The sequence below is a fragment of the Sander lucioperca genome, chromosome 6 (assembly GCF_008315115.2).
Source record: "Sander lucioperca isolate FBNREF2018 chromosome 6, SLUC_FBN_1.2, whole genome shotgun sequence".
Taxonomy (NCBI): Eukaryota; Metazoa; Chordata; class Actinopteri; order Perciformes; family Percidae; genus Sander; species Sander lucioperca.
This window is the reverse complement of record NC_050178.1, coordinates 13,406,546-13,415,762: the sequence shown is the minus strand read 5'-3', so window position 1 is coordinate 13,415,762 and position 9,217 is coordinate 13,406,546.

Genomic DNA, 9,217 nt, shown 5'->3' with positions numbered 1-9,217 from the left:
TTCGACATACTATACTATGACTTTTTTCAAGGTACTATACTGTGACTTTTTTATCACTTTTTTCGACATACTATACTGTGACTTTTTTATCACTTTTTTCCACATACTATACTATGACTTTTTATCACTTTTTTCGTCATACTCTACTATGACTTTTTTATCACTCTTTTCGACATACTATATTATGACTTTTTTTGAGATAGTATTCTGTGACTTTTTTATCACTTTTTTCAACATACTATACTATGACTTTTTTATCACTTTTTTCGACATATTATACTATGACTTTTTTCAACATACTATACTATGACTTTTGTCGACAAACTATAGTATGACTTTTTTCGAGATACTATTCTGTGACTTTTTATCACTTTTTTTGACATATTATACTAAGAATGTTTTTATCATACTATACTATGACTTTTTTCACTTTTTTCGACATACTATACTATGACTTTTTATCACTTTCTTGACATACTATACAATTACTTTTTCATCAATTTTTTAGAAATACACCATTAAGACTATGTTTTATAGCTCAGTCTGTTATAAGGCTCATTGGGGAGTCTTAGGTTGGGAGTTTGATTCCCATTAAGAGCTAATTATTTATTAAATCAGATGTCCAAAGGAATTTCACACTATACTATGACTTTTTGTGACGTTTTACAACATACTATACTATGACTTTTTTATGATTCTTTTCGACATACTATACTATGACTTTTTTTGAGATAGTATTCTGTGACTTTTTTTTCACTTTTTTCGACATACTATACTACGACTTTTTTCAAGATACTATACTGTGACTTTTTTATCACTTTTGTCGACATATTATACTATGACTTTTTTCGAGATACTATTCTGTGACTTTTTATCACTTTTTTCGACATACTATAATATGACTTTTTTATCACTGTTTTCAACATATTATACTATGACTTTTTTCAACATACTATACTATGACTTTTGTCGACAAACTATAGTATGACTTTTGTCGACAAACTATTCTGTGACTTTTTTTTCACTTTTTTCGACATACTATACTATGACTTTTTTCAAGGTACTATACTGTGACTTTTTTATCACTTTTTTCGACATACTATACTGTGACTTTTTTATCACTTTTTTCCACATACTATACTATGACTTTTTATCACTTTTTTCGTCATACTCTACTATGACTTTTTTATCACTCTTTTCGACATACTATATTATGACTTTTTTTGAGATAGTATTCTGTGACTTTTTTATCACTTTTTTCAACATACTATACTATGACTTTTTTATCACTTTTTTCGACATATTATACTATGACTTTTTTCAACATACTATACTATGACTTTTGTCGACAAACTATAGTATGACTTTTTTCGAGATACTATTCTGTGACTTTTTATCACTTTTTTTGACATATTATACTAAGAATGTTTTTATCATACTATACTATGACTTTTTTCACTTTTTTCGACATACTATACTATGACTTTTTATCACTTTCTTGACATACTATACAATTACTTTTTCATCAATTTTTTAGAAATACACCATTAAGACTATGTTTTATAGCTCAGTCTGTTATAAGGCTCATTGGGGAGTCTTAGGTTGGGAGTTTGATTCCCATTAAGAGCTAATTATTTATTAAATCAGATGTCCAAAGGAATTTCACACTATACTATGACTTTTTGTGACGTTTTACAACATACTATACTATGACTTTTTTATGATTCTTTTCGACATACTATACTATGACTTTTTTTGAGATAGTATTCTGTGACTTTTTTTTCACTTTTTTCGACATACTATACTACGACTTTTTTCAAGATACTATACTGTGACTTTTTTATCACTTTTGTCGACATATTATACTATGACTTTTTTCGAGATACTATTCTGTGACTTTTTATCACTTTTTTCGACATACTATAATATGACTTTTTTATCACTGTTTTCAACATATTATACTATGACTTTTTTCAACATACTATACTATGACTTTTGTCGACAAACTATAGTATGACTTTTGTCGACAAACTATTCTGTGACTTTTTTTTCACTTTTTTCGACATACTATACTATGACTTTTTTCAAGGTACTATACTGTGACTTTTTTATCACTTTTTTCGACATACTATACTGTGACTTTTTTATCACTTTTTTTCGACATACTATACTGTGACTTTTTAATCACTTTTTTCGACATAGTATACTATGACTTTTTATCACTTTTTTTGACATACTATACTAAGAATGTTTTCATCATACTATACTTTGACTTTTTTCTCACTTTTTTCGACATACTATACCATGACTTTTTTTTATCACTTTTTTTAGAAATACACCATTAGACTATGTTTTATAGCTCAGTCTGTTAGAAAGCTCATTGGGGAGTCTTAGGTTGGGAGTTTGATTCCCATTAAGAGCTAATTATTTATTAAATCAGATGTCCAATGGAATTTCACACTATACTATGACTTTTTGTGACGTTTTACGACATACTATACTATGACTTTTTTATGACTCTTTTCTACATACTATACTATGACTTTTTTTTGACATATTATGCTATAATTTTTTTATAATTTTTCCACATACTATAATATGACTTCTTTCAAGATACTATATTGTTACTTTTTATCACTTTTTTTCCAACAAATTATACTATGACTTTTTTATCACTTTTTTCAACATACTATACTATGACTTCTTTCTCACTTTTTTCGACATACTATACTGTGACTTTTCATAACATACTATACAATGACTTTTTTATCACTTTTTTCGACATACTATACTAAGACTTTATGTTTTTTTTTACATACTATACCATGACTTTTTTCAGCATACTATACTATCACTTTTTTATCACTCTTTGCGACATACTATAGTATAACTATAACCTTTTCATCACTTCTCACTTTTTTTTGATATACTACTAGTATAGTATTTTTGACATACTATACTATGACTTTTTATCACTTTCTTCGCCATCCTATACAATGAGTTTTTTATAATTTTTTTCGACATACAACACTATGACTTTTTCTCACTTTTTTCGACATACTATACTATGATTTCTTACGACATACTATATTATGACTTTTTATCACTTTCTTCGCCATACTATACTATGACTTGTTATCACTTTTTTTGACATACTATACCATTGTATTAATTTTTTTCGACATACTATACTCTGAGTTTTTTATCATTTTTTTCGATACACAATACTATTACTTTTTTATCACTTTTTTCGACATACTATTCTATGATTCTTTTCAACATACTATACTATGACTTTTTATCACTTTTTTCGACATTTATACTATTACTTTTTCTTCACTTTTTTTTGAAATACTACAATATGACTTTGTTATCACTTTTTTCGACTTACTATACAATGACCTTTTTTGATATACTATACTATGATTTTTTCTAACATTCTATAATATGACTTTTTTGACACACAATACTTTGACTTTCTTCATCATACCATACTATGACTTATTAACCTTCAAACAATGTTTGTTGCTACCCCCCTTAATTTACTGTTTTACAATTTTAACTGCTCTTATTTGAACACAAATGCCAATAAAAATGACAAAAAGTATTTTTAATAGAACATTTGTTGTAAAAGAACATTTTTAGAACATTAACATCTATAACGTTTGTGTGTGTGTGTGTGTGTGTGTGTGTGTGTTTCTGTGTGTGCGTGCATGCACGTGTGTGTGCGCGCGTGTGTGTGAGTGGGTGTACATGTGTGTGTATGTGTGTCTGTTTGTGTGTGTGTGGGTGTGTGTGTTTCTGTGTGTGCGTGCATGCATGTGTGTGCGAACATTGGTGGTTCACATGCACAAATTGCAAATTGCAGTCATGGTGCAGTGTTCCTTGCAAATGGAAGCTTTGCACCTGTGAATGGGTACACAAGCACAGGAAAGTTGTAGGAGTGTTATCTCCTGGATGAAAATTATACTCTTTCCCATTCTTTTCCTATGGCGGTCATTTTTGACCTTAAACAAAAGAAGTGTGACTAAATTGAATAAATCACTCAAAATTCAAAGAAAGTAGTCACAATGAATGTTATGTGTTCAAATGCAATCTGATGAAAAATGCCATATTTATAGTACAGGGAATGTGTAAATCGGTCATTTTTGACCGAGTGTTAGAAGGTTAATTGCTTTTTTCGACATTCTATGCTTTGACTGTCAACATAATGTCTTTGTTTGCACAGTAGCTCAGTGGTTAGCAGTGCTCCAACAGGAAACCAGAATGTCATCACTCCAGACTAGGGCTGAACGATACATCGAATTTTCATTGTCATCGCGATATGAACTAGCGCGATGAACACATCACAACAGACAGCCTGACACGATGAATAAGGGAAAACAGTTTACACACTGAGACGACGCGAAGCGTAATACGTCTCCATAGCAGCAGGCAGCGCTGTTCTGTATTGTTTCCATTAACAGTCTGATTATTTCACAGAAAATGAAAACCGGCAGCTGATTGGACGAACGCGTCACGTGGTTCTTTTTTCTACGGAAATTCACAGCCAGACTGTCATGGCGTCTCGTTCAGAATACGATCTCATATTGTACTAAAATAGTTCACCGAAACGTGTTTCTGAAAACATTTTAAGAGAGAAATAGGCCGTGCAGTTGCTGAATCTGTCTTCAATTCAGATCAACAAAGGTCAGTTTAAAAGATTTTCGTCGAACGTTAATTTCTTATAGTTATAATGCCTCATTTATGTGTAATTTGTTCAATAAAAGCATGTCAAAAATTATCTATTTGATTTCTTTATTCAGTGGGAATAGGCTATTCAATGTTTAGGTTCGCAAAGAACCTATTAAAGCACTAAGACATGGGAACAGTATAGCTAACATTCACATTTGAATATTTATCGCAAGTCATATCGTCATCGCAATATTAAACAATGTTATCGCACATCGCAGCTTTTCCTCATATCGTGCAGCCCTACTCCAGACTTTGACCCAGGTTTGATTCCCAGTCCGACCTGGCTTGTTTCATGACATTGTTTTTGACATACTATACTATGACTCTTTTTATATACAATACAAGGACTTTTTCTGACATACTGTACCATGACTTTTTTGACACACTATACTATGACATTATGACATTTTTCTTGTGTTCCTTTGCATGGTTTGAAGTTGGAAAAAGGTGATGTCACATATTTGTGTTCACCAATCAAAGTTTTGTCACATTTCGTGGTCGAGTTGGCTCAGTGGGTAGAGCAGGCGCACATATACTGAGAGGATTATGCCTCGACGCAGAGATCCAACCTGTGACGATTTCCTGCATTTCTTCCCCCTCTCTCTCCCCTTTCTCACTGTCAGGGACCCAGCAGTTAGGCAAGAGGAGTCACAAGAGCATTTCAAAAAAGGGGTTTTTTATTTTACCCACAAAATCATTACAACAAAATAAAGATAAAGTTTGGGCCCTTAAAAGAGGTCAAACAAACAAACCGAACTTAAGCTCTAAACATAACAAACTCAAAAATACAACTGACCTCCTATAAGAGAAACAAAAGGGACTTATATACTGGCTGATCAAACCAGGTTTGACACCCAGGGGAAGACTAACAATAACACTAAGACATAAACTACAAATAACAAAAAAAACAACTAAACACTTATTCCAAAAGAAATGTAATCTTAATTAACCGAATAAATGTACTAGATACAACACAAATCAAAACTCAAATATCTTGGGAAAAAATAAAGCTACACCCCCCCCCAGACATAAGTAGTGGTAGAGTCCAATTTGGCCACCACCCCTTTAAAGCTGCTGTTGTTCCAGACGCTACCCCTTTGTCCCAGCTGCCTGCATGCCTCACTCCAGGGTGTGGAATCCGCAACACTGGTAAGCTCAAAAGAAAACCGTTATAGCAAAAAGACAATCCAAAACTAATAAAGTATATATGTAAACCAAATCCAGTGTCTTGTACATTATTTAAACTAAATAACTGTTTACAACAAAATATATAATGTGTCTGAAAATATATAGAAACCAATCTTAAGGAAAACAGCATGAACTAAGATAAATGTTAGTGTATGAAGTTACCGCCTTTAAGATGGCTGTGTGGCCACGGCTGTGGCCATCACACTCACTTAGCTGTCTTGTCAGAATTAAAGGCGGAAAAGCCCAAAAAAATAATCTTTAAAAAAAGTTTTGTCGCATTTCAACCAGAATATGATATTGGTGGGGTTTACATTTTAATTGCTGCTTATTAAATTTGTGATGTTGTAGAGAAAACTCAATATGTGGGTCTTTGATTTAAAGAGGCCACTCTTTTATAAAGGCCTATGCAACTAACCACTGCCCCACACTAAAGATTACATTTGGTCCAAGCCCACAGAGAAGTAGCAGCCACTTTGATCGGCCTGCCATTATTTCTGTGGTGTGAGGAAGAGCGGAAGCTTTTGTAATTACAGTAACTATTGAAAGGTAAATATTAGTATGTGTATTATCTATATCTATATCTATACAGCTCAACACTCTTGTAATTTCTCCTGTTGGATGAATTTACAGCCAGTTAACACAGCTGGGACATCGACTGTTACCCTTGAGTGATTTACTTATGTGATGTATAAACCAGTTAATTGTAGACTGTTTTGACGGCATCATGAATTTATAGCCAGTTGCTGTTGAGCCAGTTATTTATGAAGCCATTCATCTACCTTCATTTTATCCCCATATCTTAGAAACACAGTAACATTCAGATATTGTAATGACTTTGTCTTTGGGTTTATCGCCTTGTACATCCACCATCCACACGTTCCCTCCATGTACATGTACATTGGGCCGGACATGAGGACGCAGTGCACTGTAGGAGAACAAGGAAGGTTGACTTTTTTAAAGTGACTACATCTAACTGTTTTTTTTTTGCCACCCGTGCTGTTCAGCATTGTGCATGAGCTCGCAGGCCGGTAGGAAACTTTGAAGGATGATGGTGGGCTTTATCTTTTCATCCATCAGCATCAATTCATCCCAATGATTTAACATGGTGGACAGCTCTGTCGTCAAAGTATAGAAAATGCTATAGCCTGTATGTTTGAACACTGTCACAGATGAGACTTTGCCTTGACATGTATGATGTTGTGAAAGAGAAGTGTAAACAGTGAGGATGTTCCACCAAATGAACTGCAAAGTAGAACAGATGTGACCTGTCTCCAAAACCCAATCCATCTTCAAACTCTAGGTAGGCCAAATGGAAGCCTATATTTATACGTAGAATATCATGAAAATAAGTTGTCCTCTATTTGATTTATGTATAGTTTCTTACTAACTTTTATTCTTTTTCTCCCTCCAGCTAAATATAACTTTGATGTATTTAGTCAATGCATATTTCATCTATTATTAACACATGGACTAAAAGAGCAGAAGAGGAGTGTTTCTCTAAGATTTGGTGAGCCAAGCTTAGTAACACATTACTATTTACCTTTAATGGCACAATGTAAAGCTACCCAAGGTTCAACTTGTTCAAAAGGTTCAACTTGGCTCTCAAAAGTGAGAGATGCTATATTGTTTTTTTTTAAATAACTTCAGTGATCAGTACTCTTTTGTAAGGTGACACATTGAAGCAAAAGTAATACATCTAAGGGTGATACACTTGCTGCTGCAGCATCATTTTATTATTTGGGTTGTAAGACGGGTGTGTTTTTATATTAAAATATAACATATAGTACATAGACTGTAAAAATAATGGATGGTGCTTCCAGGTCTGAAACGTGAAGACAATGCGGAAGTGCCCTAAACCTGCATTCTATCTAACTTCCAGCAGGGGTGACTTCTCTGGTTGCAAAAATAAGTCAGTTTTAATAGAAGTCTATGGGAAAATGACCCTACTTCTCACTTAAATTATTACCTCAGTAAACATTTTCATAATAAGTTCATCGTCTCAATTGCTAGTTTCAAGTCCTCTTTAATACAGCATGATGTTAATTTTGTAAATTACAGTTCCATTTTTATTTTAAAGACGATAAAGCAGGAAATGCTTTAGGGGCGTGGCTACACGCCGACCTGTCAATCAGGACAGAGGCTTAGCAATGCTATCAATGGCACTGTGTACATTAAAATAGCCATGAACTTGTTTTGGGGATGTTTTCATCTCAAACTATGACCCTCTCACTGTGTATTTTCACTTCATCAAAAATTATTGGAACATTTGGTCACCTAAAAAAGTTAAGCATTCTGCCAACCAAGCTAGCTAGCTACAGCTAGCGTTAACTGGTAATTTTAGGGTAAGTATGCTGGTTTTTCTGTACTGTCGTGCATGCAGATGAATGGCGGCAGTACCCTGAGGTCTACATTTACACGCCGGTAAATCGCCACTGGATGACTCGCTTCAGATGGGTTAAAAATCAGCGACATTCCCTCTTTTAAAAAAACTAATCTCCAGGTCTATTATAACACCTATAAAGAGAGACTTCGCATTTATAATTTGGAACTAAGGAATGCAAGACGGTCCTTCTCTGACATTATCGCCAGAAACAATAATAATTCACGTGCTTTGTTTGCTACTGTCGATAGGTTAACAAACCCTCCAGTACCAGTAGCATCTGAACTGTTGTCTACCAAGGCCTGTAATGACTTTGCCTCCTTCTTCAAAGACAAAATTCAGAAAATTACAGTCAGTGCCTCTGTATCAAGTACAGGATATGTGCTGTCACAGTGTTCACGCAAAACAAATTCCAATATGACACAATTTCATACGATCAACCATAAAAACCTGGAGGACATTATACAACATCTGAAAACCTCCCCCTGTTGTCTTGATATTCTACCAACGGGTGTTTTCAAAAATGTTTCGAATTGTTTGGCTTCTGATCTTCTACAGATTGTAAACACGTCTCTTCTCTCAGGTATCTTCCCACAGGCCCTGAAAACTGCAGTCATCAAGCCACTCCTAAAAAAGAACAATCTAGACACGTCACTAATGAGCAACTATAGGCCGATATCAAACCTTCCATTTTTAAGTAAAATCATTGAAAAAGCGGTTTTTCAACAACTCAACCTTTTCTTGTCACTAAACAACAGTTTTGATGTCTTCCAGTCGGGTTTTCAACCACACCACAGCACTGAGACGGCTCTTGTTAAAGTCTTTAATGACATCCACTTAAACACAGACAGTGGCAAAACTACAGTTATAGTATTACTTGATCTCAGTGCTGCATTGGATACGGTCGACCATGAC